The 17741-nt window shown below is 35.7% G+C and overlaps 1 protein-coding gene across 3 annotated transcripts in view; it reads left to right on the forward strand.

Annotated features, from left to right (window-relative positions):
• The window catches only part of NTN4 (netrin 4), a 164247-nt gene that overhangs the window by 101986 nt on the left and 44520 nt on the right, over nucleotides 1-17741 (forward strand). The window lies entirely within an intron of this gene.

A 17741-nucleotide genomic window follows, 5' to 3' on the forward strand; every position in this document is an offset into this window, starting at 1 on the left:
CCAAATACACAAAACAAACATAAAAAAACTAATTGATAATAATACATAATAGTAGGGGACTTTAACACCCCATTTACGTCAATGGACAAACCATCTCAACAGAATATTAGCAAGGAAATAATGGCTTCGAATGACACACTGGATCAGATGGATTTAACAGATATATTCAGAGCATTCTATCCTAAAACAGCAGAATACACATTGTTTTAAGTGCACATGGAAAATTCTCAAAAACAGATAACATACTAGGTCACCAAAAAAATAGCCTCAACAAATTCAAGAAAAATCTAAGTTATAGCATGCACTTTTCTGACCAGAATGCTATAGAATTAGAAGTTAACCACAAGAAAAAAGCTGAAAAGCCCACAAATACATGGAGTTTAAATAATATACTACTAAACAATTAATGGGTCAATCAGGAAACAAAAGAAGAAATAAAAAAGTACATAGAACCAAATGTAAATGAAGACAATGGTTTAAAACTTCGAGGTTGCGTTAAAAGTGGTTCTAAGGGGGAAATTTATACCCATATAGACCTACCTCAAGAAACAAGAAAAATCTCATATAAGCAACCTAACTTTACACCTAAAGAATTCAGAAAAAGAACAACAAGCAAAACCTTAAAACCAGCAGAAGGAAGGAAATAATTCCCATTAGAACAGAAATAAATGATATAGAAGCTAGAAAAATAATAGAACAGATAGAGGAGCTGGTTCTTTGGGTGAAAAAATGAATAAAATTGATAAACCTGTATCCAGACCTATCAAAAAGAGAGAGAGAGAGAGAGTGAGAAAGGACCCAAATAAATAAAATTACAAATGACAGAGGAGAAATAACAACCAACCTCACAGAAATACTAACAATGATAAGAGAATATTATGAAAAAACTATAGGACCCAAAACTGACCAATACAGAAGAAATGGATAAATTCCTAGAAACATAACCTACCAAAGCTGAAACAATAAGAAATAGAAGAGTTGAACAAACTGATTACCAGCCAAGAAATCAAATCAGTAATCAAAAAGCTCTCAACAAATAAAAATCCAGGACCAGATGGCTTCACAGGCAAGTTCTACCAAACATTTAAAGAAGGTTAGTACTTATTCTTCTCAAACTAGTCCAAAAAATAGAAAAAGAAGGAAAACTTTCAATTCATTCTGAGGCCAGCATTATCCTGATAACAAAACCAGATAAAGACACCACAAAAAAGAGAACCACAGGACAATATCTCTGAAAACATAAATGCAAAACTCTTCAACAAAATACTAGCAAACTGAATCCAACAATACATTAAAATAATAATTTGCCACAATCAAATGGGATTTATTCCTGGGTAGCAAGTGTTCAATATTTGCAAATCAATCAATGAGATACATCACATCAATAAGAGAAAGGATAAGAAAGAACCATATGATTATTTCAATAGATGCAGAAAAAGCATTTGACAAAGTACAATATCCATTCATGATAAAAACTCTCAACATAGTAGGTGTAGAGGGACATACCTAAACATAATAAAGACCATGTATAAAAAACTCACAGCTAACATCATCCTTAATGGGGAAAAACTACAAGATTTTCCCTTAAGGTCAGGAACAAGACAAGGATGTCCACCCTTACAACATTTATTTACCAAAGTACTGGAAGTCCTAGCCATAGCAATCAGACAACAAAAAGAAATAAAATGCATCCAAATCAGAAAAGGAAAAGTAAAACTTTGACTATTTGCAGATGACATGATACTGTATACAAAAAAATCCAAAGGACTCCACCAAAAAACTGCTAGAACTAATAAATGAATTCAGTAAAGTTGCAGGATACAAAATCAATGTATAGAGATCCGTTGCATTTCTACATGAAAAATGAAACTGCAGAAAGAGAAATAAGAAAACAAGCCCATTTACAACTGTACCAAAACCAGTAAGATGCCTAGGAATAAAACTAACTAAAGAGGTAAAGGATCTGTACTCTAAAAACTATAAAACACTTAAGAGGGAAATTCAGGAAGACACAAAGTAATAGAAAAACATTTCATGCTCACAGATCGGAAGAACAAATATTGTTAAGATGTCTATGCTACCTAGAGCAATCTATACATTCAAAGCAATCCATATCAAAATAGCATTGACATTTTTCACAGAGCCGGAACAAATAATCCTAAAATTTGTATGGTACCAGAAAAGAGCCTGAATAGACAGAGGAATGCTGATAAAGAAAACCAAAGCTGGTGGCATCACAATTTCAGACTTCAAGCTCTATTACAAAGCTGTAATAATTAAGACAACAAAATAGACACATAGAGCTGTGGAACAGAATAGAGAACCCAGAAATGGAACCTCAACTCCATGGTCAACTGATCTTTGACAAAGTAAGAAAGAATATCCAATGGGAAAAAGTCCCTTCAAAATATAGTGTTGGGAAAATTGGACAGCCACACGTAGAAGAATGAAACTGGGCCATTTTCTTACACAAAAACAAACTCAAAATGAATGAAAGACCTAAATCTGAGACAGGAATTCATCAAAATCCTAGAGGAGAACAGAGGCACCAAGCTCTTCAATCTCAGCTGCAGCAACTCTTGCTAGACATGTCTCCAAAGACAAGGGAAACAAAAAGAAAAATGAACTACTGGCATTCATCAAGATAAAAAGCTTCTGCACAGCAAAGGGAAGTTGATAAAACCAAAAGAAAATCAACAGAATGGGAAAAGATATTTGCAAACGACATATCAGATAAAGGGCTAGTATCCAAGATCTATAAAGAACTTATCAAACCCAACACCCGAAATACAAATAATCCAATCAAGAAATGGGCAGAATACATGAACAGACATTTCTCAAAAAAAGACATACAAATGGCCAACAGACACATGAGAAAATTCTCAGCATCATTTGGCATCAGGGAAATACAAATCAAAAGCACAGTGAGATGCCACTTTGCACCAGTAAGAATGGCTAAAATTAACAAGTCAGAAAACATCAAATGTTGGCAAGGATGCAGAGAAAGGGGAACGCTCTTACACTGCTGGTGGAAATGCAAGCTGGCACAACCACTTTGGAAAACAGTATGGAGGTTCCTCAAGAAATTAAAACTAGAGCTACCCTATAACCCAGTATTGCAGTACTAGGTATTTAACCCAAAGATACAAATGTAGTGATCTGAAGGGGCACCTGCACCCCAATGTTTATAGCAGCTGTGTCCACAACAGCCAAAATATGGAAAGAGCCCAGATGTCCTTTGACAGATGAATGGATAAAAAAAGATGTGGTATATACATATGTACAATGGAATATTACTCTACCATCAGAAAGGATGGAATCTGACCATTTACATTGATGTGGATGGAACTGGAGGTTATTATTCTGAGCAAAATAAGTCAATCAGAGAAAGACAATTATCATATGGTATCACTCATATGTGGAATATAAGAAATAGCACAGAGGATCCTGGGAGAAAGGATGGAAAATTGAATGGGAAGAAGTCAGGGAGGGAGACAAACCATCAGAGACTCTTAACTATAGGAAACAAACTGAGGGCTGCTGGAGGGGAGGTCCGTAGGTGGATGTGGCAACTAGATGATGAGCATTAAGCAGGGCACGTGATGTGATGAGCATTGGGTGTTACATGCAATTGATGAATTACTGAACTCTACATCTGAAACTAATGATATACTATATGTTGGCTAATTGGATTTAGATTTTAAAAAAAGATGCCCAGCATCCTTAGTCACTAGGGAAACGTAAATCAAAACCACAATGAAATACCATTTCAAACCCAGTAGGATGACTATAACCAAAAAGGTAAATAATAATAAATGTTGGCTAGAATATAGAGAAACATCATTTACATAGCAGCATCATTTACAAAAACTAAAAAGTGGAAGCAACTCCAGTGCCCTTTAGCTGACGAATGGATACAGAAAATGTGGTGTATCTGTACAGGGGAATTTATCCTATCAACAATAGCTAAGTTATGGATAGAGCCCAAATGTCCACTGACTGATGAATAGATAAAGAAGATGTGGTGTTTATATACAATCGAGTATTACTCAATCATGAAAAAGAATGAAATCAACATTTGCAGCAATGTGGATGGAGCTAGAGCACATTATACTAAGCAAAATAAATCAGTCAGAGAAAGACAAATACCATATTATTTCACTCATACATGGAATTTAAGAAACAAACATGATTAACATGGGGGTTGGGGGGGAAGAGAGAGAGGCAAACCATAAAAGAGACTCAACTACTGAGAACAAACTGAGGGCTGCTGGAGGGGAGTTGGGAAGGGGGGATGGGCTAAACGGTGAGGGGCATTATGGAAAGTTCTTGATGTGGTGAGCACTGGGTGTTGTATGTAAGTGATGAATCACTAAATTCTACTCCTGAAACTAATGTTACAACTATATGCTAATTAACTAGAATTTAAATAAAAACTTGAAACATAAAAAGTGAAAAACAAAGGACACAAAGAAAGCTATTTTTTTTAAAAAGGAATATTATCCAGGCATAAAAAAAGAATGAAGTACTGACGCATGCTACAACATGAATGAACCTTGAAAACTTTATGCTGAGTGAAAGAAAGCAGACACAGAAGACCACATATTGTATCACACCTTTTATATGTAATGTCCAGAATAGGCAAACCCATAAAGACAGTAGAGGTTGCCAGGAGTTGGGGAGAGATGGGGAGTGACTGTTTAATGAGCGCAAGGTTTCTTTTGGGGGTGATGAAAATGCTCTGGAATTAGATGGTGGTAATTATTGCACAACATTTTGATATACTAAAGACCATTGAATTGGACACTTTAACATGGTTAAAATGGTAAGTTTTATGTTACATGAATATAATTACAATACAAAAAATCAGTATCTAAACATACAAAAACCTATGGCTGGTTAAGGAGGAATTTTGTAATGAATATATTTCTTTTAAAGTCTTGGTCATTAAGCTGACTGTTCTTAAAAGCAATAGCTTTGAATGGATGGGTATTGAGGAAAACGAATTCTTCCAAAAGCTGTGCCTGTTGTTTCTGGCCATATACAGATGATCGCAAATTTCTTAATGACTCTGCATCCTGATAGAGTTGCCAAACGAGCATAAGTTTGTTGTTGTTTTTTTTAAATATGAGCATGCTCAATCATGAAGACTACATTTTATAAGATTTACCTAGAAACAAGTAATTTTTCTAATATAAAAAGAAGCATCTGAATTAATTAATTAATTCAATAACAAAAGACTATGGAAGAAAACATGCCCTAGTAACTGGCTTCTTGTACCACAATCAGGGGCTCATTTATCTTAAACAAGTCAACTTTTGTAATACCCTCTGTACTGTATAGAATGCTGAGTGACAGTCAAACAGAGCTGTCAAGAAGGAAGAAAAACAGTGGGAAATGTGAACTGGAATGAATGAAATTAAAAAAAAAAAAAACTTTGTGTGAGAATGCAAAATAGTCTCTGACAAGGAATTTTCCTTTAAAATAACCAGAGGCTATGTGAACACATTGAGAAAGTGAATGTCAGTAGGATGAAAAGTACTTATTAATCCCCCACAGCACTTCTAATAGAATTTACCTGGCCCCAACTCATTATCAAAACCATCTAAATCCAAAAAGACATTGAATAAAACCCCACAAATCCTTCCTCCATTCTGATGTCAAATGCTGCTTGACAGATAAGTCGCTTACAAAATGAGTTCTTCTAGTTTTTGCCTTCACTCAGTTTCCCAGGTTCTTTTCTCCTAGTTATCGTGTTAATAGTTTTAACAGCCCATTAGAAGTTATATATTATTAATTCCACTTTTGCTTTTTTTTTCTAAAATTATTAATATTAAATAGGTACTAAGGAATTGAAAGTGATATGATCTCTTTTCCCTTCAAAGAGATGTTATCGTGGGAAGTTATTTTAGGTGTTGATGGGAAGGGGGAAAATCCTCCTGATTCCATCACTGTTCTAAGATGGGGTCTCTAATATTTTAGAACTCTCTTGGGAGTCCTGTCCCCTGTTCTGTCACTGATTTGCATTATGACCTCGGAAAAGTTTCAGTGTATAAAGACAAGTGCAAAGTGAAGTTATGAAAACAAGACTTAACAGAGGTCAAGTGAAGAAAGAGATAGGAGCAGGTGGAACCGCTATGTAACAGCTGTCTTAGTAACTGGACACAGGGACCAGATAGCAATTTGGCTTGAAAGAAATTCCAAATTACTTAGCTATATACCAACATAGTTTCTTATGCAGTTTTATAGTAAACTCAAATTTTGCCTCAGGACAAAACTACAGCAAGAATCTAATGATATTTGCCAATCTTCTCTTGTTCTGTATCTTATAGCTGAAGAAATTGTGGCTATCACAGGGAAGAGAAGCTAATTGGATATTATAAGGCAAGAAAGCCTTAGATGTACTAAAATACACATCTTAAAATCATAGTGCCTTACTATATTGTCATTGCACACATGAAAATCTGAAACGAAATTATGCACATAATCTAGATCGATTCACCTGTAACATTTATCCAAATAAATATGTCTGTTGGACAGACATCATTTTTAAAAACCCAGTAGTCAGAAATAATTCTTAAAACCCATTGGAAAGAAAGAACAAATAGAAAACAGTTCTTTGCAATCAAGTAATGGTGGGGGGAAAAATCACATAAGTTGGAAATAGAATGATCTTATCTAAATGTAATCTTCATATGCCTCCAGAGCATCACAATATTTAGTTCCATGCTATTTGTATTTTGTTAATTTTATTTTTTTTCAGTGTTTCAAACTTCATTGTTTATGCACCACACCCAGTGCTCCATGCAATACGTTGTATTTTTATGGCAGAAATATTTATTATAGTCCCCAAAGGAAAGATAAGTAACTGATGATACTGAAAAGAGGAAGCCAGTAGAACAAATCTTGAGAAAATATTAAACATCAAAACCCATTTAGCTATATAAAGCAAGTTGGAATTCTCCTTTTAGAAGTACCTGCTCAAGCAGACTTGATAGATGGAAGAACATGTGCCGAGTAAGAAATGGCAGTGTTAAAGGATACATTTTTTAAAAATATATTTTATTTACTTATTTATTTGAGAGTGAGAGAGAGCACAAGTAGGGGGGAGGAGCAAAGGGAGAGGGAGAGGAGCAAGCAGACTCCCCACTGAGCAGAGAGCCCAACGTGGGGCTCGATCCCAGGACCCTGAGATCATGACCCGAGCTGAAGGCAGATGCTTCACCTACTGAGCCACACAGGGGCCCCAAGGATAATTTTAAGAGTGAAGTCATGACTCTCGTTCAGATATAAAATAAACACAGGTCAAAAATTTTATTTAACTCATTAATTAATGAAGGACCAGCAAGACATTACAACTTATTCAAGAGATAATTAAAAGAACTACACATATATAGATAAAGAAAGAATGCTGAATATACTTATAGATAGGATCCAAAGCATCTTTCTCAAAAGACAGTACACTTAAACATCTTAAGCCCCTAGTAATAAATAAAAGTAGTCCCTATCCCTGGATTCACAAAAAAAAGAGATTTTCTTTGTTCTAGAAAGTCATTACTCTGAAAGTGAGAGAATCCTACCTAAAAATTCCTCAAGGACCCCAATTTTAAAATGCTCACTTAACAAAAAAATACACAGTTGAACCAATAATAGTACACTTTAAAACAATGGGGATATTTTCAAACCTACTTTCACGTGACTTTTTAAATGAGGTTACTTTATTAGTAATATTTTTAAACCCAAAAGTGTTTTGTAATTTATTTGAAGGCACAAATTTGTTTTTCTCCACCCTGAAGCAGTTTCTGCCCTCCTTTATGCAGACAGGTAGGTTTGGGGAGTTTGTTTTTAATTTCTTTGGTTTTGGTTTGACCAATCATCTAATTTTTCCAAAAGGGGCCATGATGTATGTTGAAAGATAACTCACAAAACTTGATTTTAGTTCTTAGTTCTAGCTGTAATACTATTTGAAAAAAGAGCTGCTGAACCACATCTTTAAACAATCTTGGAATAAATGCCCACAATTTGGAGTACATAAATTTGGTGGCATTTGAAAATTTTGCTTGTTTGTGTATGCATGCTTCTGAATACTCCTTCAACTCCTGATTTTTTTAAAATTTATTATTATTATTATTATTATTATTTTTATTTTTGGTGGTAAAGAGCATGCACAATGGCACAAATAAACTGCCATTTAGATATACAAATCACAGTTTGGGGTATACAAAATTTTGTGCATGAAAAAAATGGAAATAACATAGCAACCTGAATCTAAAAATGTATTTGAATCATTAGGATATCTACAATATTTTCACTTAACCATTCTCCATAACCTGAATTACTGACAGTACTGCTATTAATAACATAAATAATACTGACTGTAAAAACCACCACACTATATGATATTACTTTCCAACTCCATGGCATCTAAAAGGACAGTAAACAACATAAAGAGGTGCTATCCACAAGGAACAAATCTTTAATTAGAGTTTATTTACATTCCTGTTATCCTCTTCATTTGTAAATTTGTTCACCAAGTTTCTGAGAAGTAAAACTTGCAGTGGCCCAGAAATTAATTAATTTTTGGACTCGGGTTTTACACTGAACTTCAGGACTCAGGTTTTACACTGAACCAATGAGATCCCTTACATGCCCTCAACTTATTCATGCCAGGGGGTGATGGGGGCCAATCTGCTAGTATTCTCCTATCTCCAAAACCACTAGGCTTCTCCCAGAGGAGCAGGACTAATGATCCACTCAAGACCAGAAACCTCATGAAATGGCTCACTTTGAGCCCAAATCAGCTTCTGTCCTGAAGAGTTCTCCAAGGACAAATTGTTTTGGAACACATCTGTTTTACTGAGGTAACACTCTTAAGGGACTTGGCTGAAGTGGACCCCTCAAAATCCTTCTTCCTATGGTTTTATCATAGCATAGGTAGGAGTTAAGATGATTGGAGTCAGACTCCTAGAATTCAAATACTGTCGCTCCAGCACTTACTGGCTTTTGTGACCTTAGGCAAATTATCTAGACTCTTTCAGTTTCCTCCCTTGTGAAATGGCACTGATCATTGTCCCTACCTTACAGGGTTCTTGTGTAAATCCAGTCGGTTAATAGTTATGCAATGAACCAGAACAGTGCCCAGTACAGAGAGCTACTCAATATTATCTACTACTATTGTTATTATTTATCATCATCACTGTTATTATTATTCTCATTTCCTTCTGTGACTGAGGGAGGGAACATTCCCTCCAAGTTCCTTAAACTTACAGATCTTCCACAGCAACTAGAGATGACTACTACAGATAAGAACGCATTTGCCAACATGCCTTGCCTGGATGTAAACTAGTATACACCTTATAGGAAGCACTCTGGACAAACCTGAATGTCTTTCAATCCTATTCTACCCCAAATCCTGCTTTGTGACAAACAATTGAAAGTATCCTATTCCCGGGCGCCTGGGTGGCTCAGTGGGTTAAGCCGCTGCCTTCGGCTCAGGTCATGATCTCAGGGTCCTGGGATCGAGGCCCGCATCGGGCTCTCTGCTCAGCAGGGAGCCTGCTTCCTCCTCTCTCTCTGCCTGCCTCTCTGCCTGCTTGTGATCTCTCTCTGTCAAATAAATAAATAAAATCTTTTAAAAAAATAAATAAATAAAATAAAATAAAATAAAATAAAGAAAGTATCCTATTCCCAAATGCATAATTGGTACTCTGCCTTCTTGGCAAGTTTATAAAATGTAACTAAATCCAATAACTAAGGTTATCAATGCTCTGTTGAAAATATTTGCAGAATGAAAAAGAATTAACACATACTTGTTAAAAACCTATTACATGTCAGTTACTGGAGATTCGAAGAAATTTAACCCATAGTTTCTTCCTTCAATGGGCTTACAGTCTAGCGGAGGAGGCAGATAAGCCCATGGTTACTATACAGTGCATTATATGCAGTTTTCTTATGAAATTTGCATTCATTCCAATCATGCTTTTTTCCAGCTCTTTCAGCCAAAGCAAGGTTCTTGGCAAGAAGGCGAACATAGGCATAGTTTGTCTTTGGCTCCTTCCTTTTACCCCTAAGACATTCCCTTCTCCTCAATCATGAAGTCTCTTCCTCCTCTAGGCAACGTGGAGTCTAGTTCTACGATTGAGAACAGATGGTTATAATCCCAACTGATAAGTTCGTTGCTAATAATTGAGGATTTGCCCCTTTTTGAGCATAAGTGCATTTTCATATGGAGCTCCTGGACCTCCAACCCCATTTAAAGCTAAAGGAATGAATTTCTACAGGAAGAATTTCAGGCAACTGGCTAACTGAGACAAGAGAAGTCTCAAAGTACTGGCCAGTTTTCATTCTTTAATCATAATTATATCTGCTCTATATCTAACTTTATTTTATTGCCCATACTTTCTTACAAGGGCTGCTTTCTCTAGTGTCCAAGTTCAGACCAATGAATGGATCATAAAACTTTTCAATTGGTTGCATTCTTGCTATATATATTATTGGGCAAGGGTTTGGAATACTCAGCCTTCAACCTTTTTGGCCCATTCTGAAACAGTATGTTTCAAGCCACCTTTTCCATCAAACTCAATTATTAGGCTTCATATTCACCATAGCACTCCCACATCTTCTGTTAAATTAAAACATCCAAACCTTTAATGGAGAAAAGGGATATTTTATTTGTTAATGAAAAGACATGTTTTCCTCACAATGCTTTCTATTCAAAGGTTTGTGCTGCATCATTGTTGTCTGTGGTTTTTGTCCAGCTTGAGAGGGGAAGGCTCTAACAGGCTAGCCGTTATTAGAGTTTATCTCTTTGCATGCATAAGAAGTTCATTCTTTTAGAAGTTAATCCTTTTCTTCTAAAAGGGAAATGAATCAGTTTTTGCCTTCACATTTTGTCTTAAATTGCTGTGTAGCATTGTTCCACTTCTAAATCATTTGTCATAGTTAAATAGAGTTCTGTGAATTGCTGCAGCTGCCTGTAAGTGGGCATTTTCCTTTGGTTCATAGAATAGGCACTGTTTGCATTCTCTTTTCACAAACATTTTTTAACGTTCCAATGACAGTATGAAAGAAGACTCATTTGCCACTGGAATTCAAAGTTGAATGGGAAAAATGAAAAAATCATGTATATGTAAACAATAAAGGCACCATGGCACAAGAAAATCACTTACTTGATGAAATTCAAGAATTTCTGAATACTTAGCTGTGAAGGCTCCCCCCCACCACTAATTTTCATTATAATTTTTAGTAGGACATGAGCAACAGCTGTTCCTTTCTTTCTTGGAAAGCAGTTGGGAAGCAATTTTTTTTCAGGCATTCCTAAAAGAATTAATATGAGTCCTCCAAAGCATTAACCGGATTGATTTTTTGCCTCGGTAATTTCCATTATAGTGAATGTCTGTAGCAAGCATTACTAGATCATGAAGTATACCTTTATTTGGAAGGCAGGAGCTAGAATGATATTTAGCCCATAATTTCTTAAAAATGCAGCAGGGGTGGAAAACAGTAGAAGAAAAATAAAAAGAATAGAATTTATGCTCGTTTAGGTATAGTGAATATCAACAAATGAAAGTCTGTCTTCAGAGACTATCTATTAACATTTATTTACTTCTTCATCTGTGTGTCACAAGAAGTGCCTGCAGGAAGGAAGAGATACTCTTCTAGCTCTTCCAAAATCCCTTTGATTTTCAGATGATCTGGAAATGTTCTGCATTGGTGAGTTGGCAGTAGGACCCAGCCACATAAGTCTTCTTGGGAATTCAGAAAAGATTATGGGTAGTTGCCTACAACCAACGGTATTTCCAACACAGAGAGGAAGGCCTTAAAATCATAGAATCCTGGGACACCTGGGTGGCTTAGTCAGTTGAGCGTTCGCCTTCGGCTCAGGTCATGATCCCAATCCCAGCATGGTAGGATGGAGTCCCACATAGGGCTCCTTGCTCCTTGCTCTCCCCCTGCTTGTCCTCGCACTCGCTCGCTCTTGCTCTCTCTCTCTCTCATTAATAAAAAATAATTAAAAAAAAAATAGAATCCTAAGACTGATAGGACCCTGAATGTTGTCTAAGTCAATCTCCCATCTAATGTTTAAGTATTCTACAACATCTTGATAAGTGACTGTCCAACCCATATATACCTGACACTACCAATGATCCAATTCTCACATTCTCTTGCCATGGCCAATTTCCTCAACTCCATGGGTACAGACTGCTGGAATTTCTTCTGCCCCAAAAGGAACAACAATGAAGAAGCAGCGTTTTGAGGCAAGACCTATCTTCCAGTGATGGATCTGAAAGATAATAATTTCCTCATTTTGCCCCCAACTTAGATTCCTATGTTTGTAGCTTCAAATATGAAGAAATTGCATTTTCTCTCCTTACCTATTTGGCTAATATATATATTAGAGCCAAATAGATATTTTATATATATATATATAAAATATATATAATAGATATATATAGATATAATGTATATAATATATCTTTAATATATATATCTATATAGATATATATATGGCACTAAAGTGCATAGTTACTAATGAGCATGCCTTTTCCAATAATTGCTTAAATTAGTGGTTCAAAGTTTGCATGAGTCCTTCCCTGTAAGTATGCTGAAAATTACTTGCATATAGGTTAATATTAACAACAAATAATATTAGATACAAGTAGGAAAATTTTTGACATCAACAGAATAGTTCTTAGTATAAAAATAGTTCTTAGTATAAAAAAGGGGATTACAAAATGCACAGAATAACCAAAATACCAAGGTATACCTCTTAGATAATTAGGAGTTATAAACTTGTGGTTAAAGTCAATTTCTCCTTTTCCAATCAGACAACCAGCCACCCCTCTTCTTCAACTACACCTTAAGTATATAATCCCATTTTCCTGCCCTTTATTAATTCATGTTTGTGTATCAAACAACAGCTATGTTTAACTTGGTACTAAAGTTTCCTTTTTCTGTTGTTTTTCTTCCCCCCAATAAAGACCTAGTTTTACTTGCACATTTTTCACAAGCATCAAATAGTGGGTGATCTTTCAAGCTTGAACAGTAATGGTTGTATCGCTGAGGAAGGATTTCTTGTTTCAGATGGTCTAGATAATGATTTACAGCTATTTTTGGTAATTCTCAAAATGACAGCTCCTCGAATTTTTCTGTGTGCAGAAAAATTTGCTGGGCCGGCATTTTTCAGGCCCTGGGAGGCTCATCCCAATTCTCAGCATGTGGGAGCAAGGGAATGCTCTGAAATCTGTACTCCAGAGGGAAAGGACCTGCCCCCATTATCTTGTGATACATGTGAATGTTTGATGAGGTTTCCCTAGATGTCTGTGCCCTCCTGAGGCCTGCAATTTGTGGGCTACGGCTGGGTTTTACTTCTAGGCTCAGGCATTCCAAGACCAAACCTGATAAACTGACCTATAATGATAGTTTAGTTCCTCTAAAGAAAATGAACAATACTTCACAGCATCTATCTTTATACAGTACTCAGTAAATGGTTGTTTAAAAGGAGAAAAGATGCTAAAAGGCAATAAGAATGAACAACATTTTAGATTTTTGAGCATGATCAGAAAATATATGTGAGTGCCACTGGCTGTTGGAAACCATAAGCTGGGGTAAAAACAAACAAACAAACAAACAAAAAACCATAAGCTGGTATATTTATTTACCATATATATGTATGTATGGCATAGAAACAGTAAAAAGGGAAGTGGAAGAAAGAACACAAGAGACAAGATGGGAATGAGGTAGAAAGAAGGTTTTTTTTTTAAGAAAGAAGAAAAGAACATGTATTTAATATACCTCTTAATCATTTCCTTATTCAAAGATCTTCAATAGATCTTCAGTACCTACAGGGTAAATTCCAGCATCCTAAGCTGATATTTAATATATTCCATGATCTATATAGAATCTACCTCCCCAACACGTGCCCTCTTTATTTATGGATTTTCCCCAGAATATTACTTTGGGGTTTTTATCTAAGGAAAATCCTACATGTTCTTTAGACACAGCATCAAGGACTAAGAAGTTTTATATAAATAGCATTTATTGACTTTGGTCTTTACCATATTTACTTTTAACATTTTCTAAAATGCCCCCTTCTGATAATACTCCATATAACAGTAGTGGTGAATTAGGGGTGGTTTATTCCAGGAATTCTGACTCTAACTTCATCAAATATTTGTATCCTCGGTGTTCTGTATGTGGGATTATTTTTACAGGTTATAGAATTAAGACAATTGTAAAACTACTCTTCCCACTAATTTTCATTATCCTACCATCTTTTGCTAGCTATATAATAAATGTGTCTTCACTTTACTAAACGCTTCCACTTTGGGAGAATTTTCTTACTCAATTTTTCCAAAGGCTCCATTTTGTATGAAGTCAGCATCTAGCTTTTACTGAGAGTCTTTGGAGAACCTTCCCATGCCAAAGTTATTTAATAAAGGGTTTCTATTTTTTCATCATGATAAGGAATGCTGAATTTAAAAGATTTAATAAAAGCAGTAGGATTGGAGCATTTCTACCAGAAAATATGAAAATCATATTTCCAAGAGCTGGGATAAAAAGACCACACTCTTTTTTTTTTCTTTTAAGATTTTATTTATTTGTTTGGAGGAGAGAGAGAGACAGAGATATCAAAGGAGAGCACAAGCAGGGAGGAGAGGAAAAAGCAGGCTCCCTTCTGGACAGGGAGCCCAACATGGGACTTGATCCCAGGACACAGGGATCATGATCTGAGCTGAAGGTAGAAGCTCAACTGACTAAGCTACCCAGGTACTCTAGAAGACCACACTCTCATAGAGCAGTAAAATTAAATTCCTGCAGATCTCCAAATCTAAGTGCAAATTTGTCTTTCGGACTCACCTGCATGTGTGAATGGAGATGTATCTTACAACTCCATGGGACTTGACATCTAACCAGCTCTTGGAGAGACTGTCACAAAAAGAAGCCCAAGAAAACAGGTAGCTGTAACTCATCTCACACTTGGGTATTTCAAGACCAACATCAGTAAGTTGGATCTATAACACTAGTTCAGTTTCTATAAGGAAAATTAACAAAAATTCTTGCAACATCATTGTACTCTAAGGAGCCAATCCTACCCTCTTAAGAAGAAGTAATACTTTAATTAATCCCTAAGAACTAAAAGGACAGTTACAGTTAACTTTCATTAAGTATAGAAACCTTATATTACAATACACAGAAGTGAAATTTAGCAAGGTAGCCACCAAAATCATTTATGAAATTCTCCAGATTACACCACTTAGACCTCATGGGGCTCACCCACAAGTAGCCTGCAGTCCTCCAAGCCCTATATAATTCCTGCACTTGAACATTTTATGAGCATAAGGTCCATAGAAGTCATATCACAGACTTGGATAATGCATAATCCAAAGTGCCTCTACCAGTGGAATCAAAGACATATATGCTAAGAGAATTAAAAGAGAAAGGGGCTCCTGGGTAAGAAAACACGACTTAACTCGTGTTAAATTGGGTCAAGCAGTAGTACCTCAATGTACTGGGGTAGCTATTTCCAGATTTGTTGAACTCTAGGGTTTGATTCCTTTTGATTCTGGCCACTTCGAGTACATGTCATTTCTAGTACTTCCTTTATCACTGCAGTCAAAATATTTTGGTTGTACTCAAATGAACTTTGTTCACAGATTCTCCCTAGCCTCCTAGCACCATACCTTGGTTCATCTTGTTTCCTCTTCCTGGGAAGTCTCTTCTCTTCTACCTGTCAGAAATACTGCCCATCTTTAAGGACTAGCTTAAAATCCAACCCCCTTCCTAAAGCCCTCCCCAACTATCAACTGTGGTGATTCCTGCATCTGTTAAATTCCAACATCCTTTTATTTTCTTCAGTATTTATTGTTCTGTTTATCTGTAAATTTTTTCTATGTAAATATTTTTAATCCATCTGCATTATACTATTCTTAAACACAGAAATTAAGTTTTATAATGCTTTGTGTACCAAACATTGCCTAACATACTATATATCCTGGTGGAAATACATTAAATATTTGTTGATTAGTTGCTATCATCTATTACTTTCATGCTAATTTGCCTGTTAGGCTGTTTCTCAAGGAAAACAAAACAAGACTCATAGATCCAGATTTAGAGATCCCATTCTGAGCTACTTTACAAAGCTTTCATTTGTACAGTCATGACATCACGTGTCAATAAGTGCATGTTGGTGCTGGAGTTCATGGCAGTCCTTAGGTATTAGGGAGTATGATGACCCAAGAGCTTAATTTTTAGAAACTGTTGGTGAGAGCCTACAAAAAAAAATTAAAATTCTCGTAAAACTCTCAGATCTTAGAGAATTCTACTGAAGTATGCCTCCCTATGAGGAACACTATTTTAATAAACTCAACCACTCTGAATTGTGGGATTAAAACAAAATCATTATGGTCATTATGACATAATACATTCAAAGCCTTAAAATATATATATTTGATTTTGATTTTGATATATATTTTGAAATATATATATATTTTGATTTTGATTTTCAGTTTTACTTCTGGAAAACACATTCTAAATAAATAAAGATGTACACAAATAGCTACAAGGATATTTGTTATAGAACTAAAATATAATATGTAAAAATACTTAAAACCTAAATAACCAAAAATAGGCGATTGGTCAAATAAATTGTATACCATACAAGGGAGCCATTAAAATGTGTGCTATAGGGGTGCCTGGGTGGCTCAGTGGGTTAAAGCCTCTGCCTTCAGCCCAGGTCATGATCACAGGGTCCTGGGATCAAGCCCCGTATTGGGCTTTCTGCTCAGCAGGGAGCCTGCTTCCCCTTCTCTCTCTCTACCTGCCTCCTTGCCTACTTGTGATCTCCATCTGTCAAATAAATAAATAAAATATTTTTTTAAAAAAGTGTGCTATACAAGAATATTTAATGAAATGGAAAGATTATATCAATATATTATTATATGAAAAAAGAAGTTTTAAATATAATTGTATTTTGGGGCACCTGGGTAGCTCAGTGGGTTAAGCATCTGCCTTTGGCTCAGGTCATGATCTCAGGGTCCTGGGATTGAGCCTCCTGTCGGGCTCTGTGCTCAGTGGGGGTCTGCTTCTCCATCTCCCTCTGCCACTCCCGCTGCTTGTGCTCTCTCATACACTTGCTCTCTGTCAAATAAATAAATAAAATCTTTATACATATATATATATATATATAAAGATTATATATATATATAGAGAGAGAGATTTTATATATATATATAGATAAAGATGTATGTGTATATATATATATGTAGAGAGAGTGAGAGAGGCACCTGGGTGGCTCAGTTGGTTAAGTGACTGCCTTTGGTTCAGTGCATGATCCTGGGGTCCCAGGATCAAGTCCCGAATTGGGCTCCCTGCTCAGATGGGAGTCTGCTTCTCACTCTGACCCTCTCCTTTCTCATGTTCTGTTTCACTTTCTCTCTCTCTAATAAATAAAATCTTTAATATATATATGTATAATTGTATTTTTAAAGTACTGGAAATGTAAACTTCAAATGGTGATTGTGATATGAAATCATCATATTTACAGATTTCCAAATTTTTTATAGTGAAGATGTCGTACTTTTGTGTAAAGAATTTGAAAAATTTTAAGGTATTAAAATTTTAAGTAAATATCTTGCCAGTACTGCAGAATTACTCATATAGGGTCATGTAACCTACAGCCAAGAAAAATGTATTATGTAAGCTTTTTTTTTTTTTTTATAGTTGGCTCCACACCCAGAGTG

This window comes from Neovison vison, chromosome 12 (assembly GCF_020171115.1).
Source record: "Neovison vison isolate M4711 chromosome 12, ASM_NN_V1, whole genome shotgun sequence".
NCBI lineage: Eukaryota > Metazoa > Chordata > Mammalia > Carnivora > Mustelidae > Neogale > Neogale vison.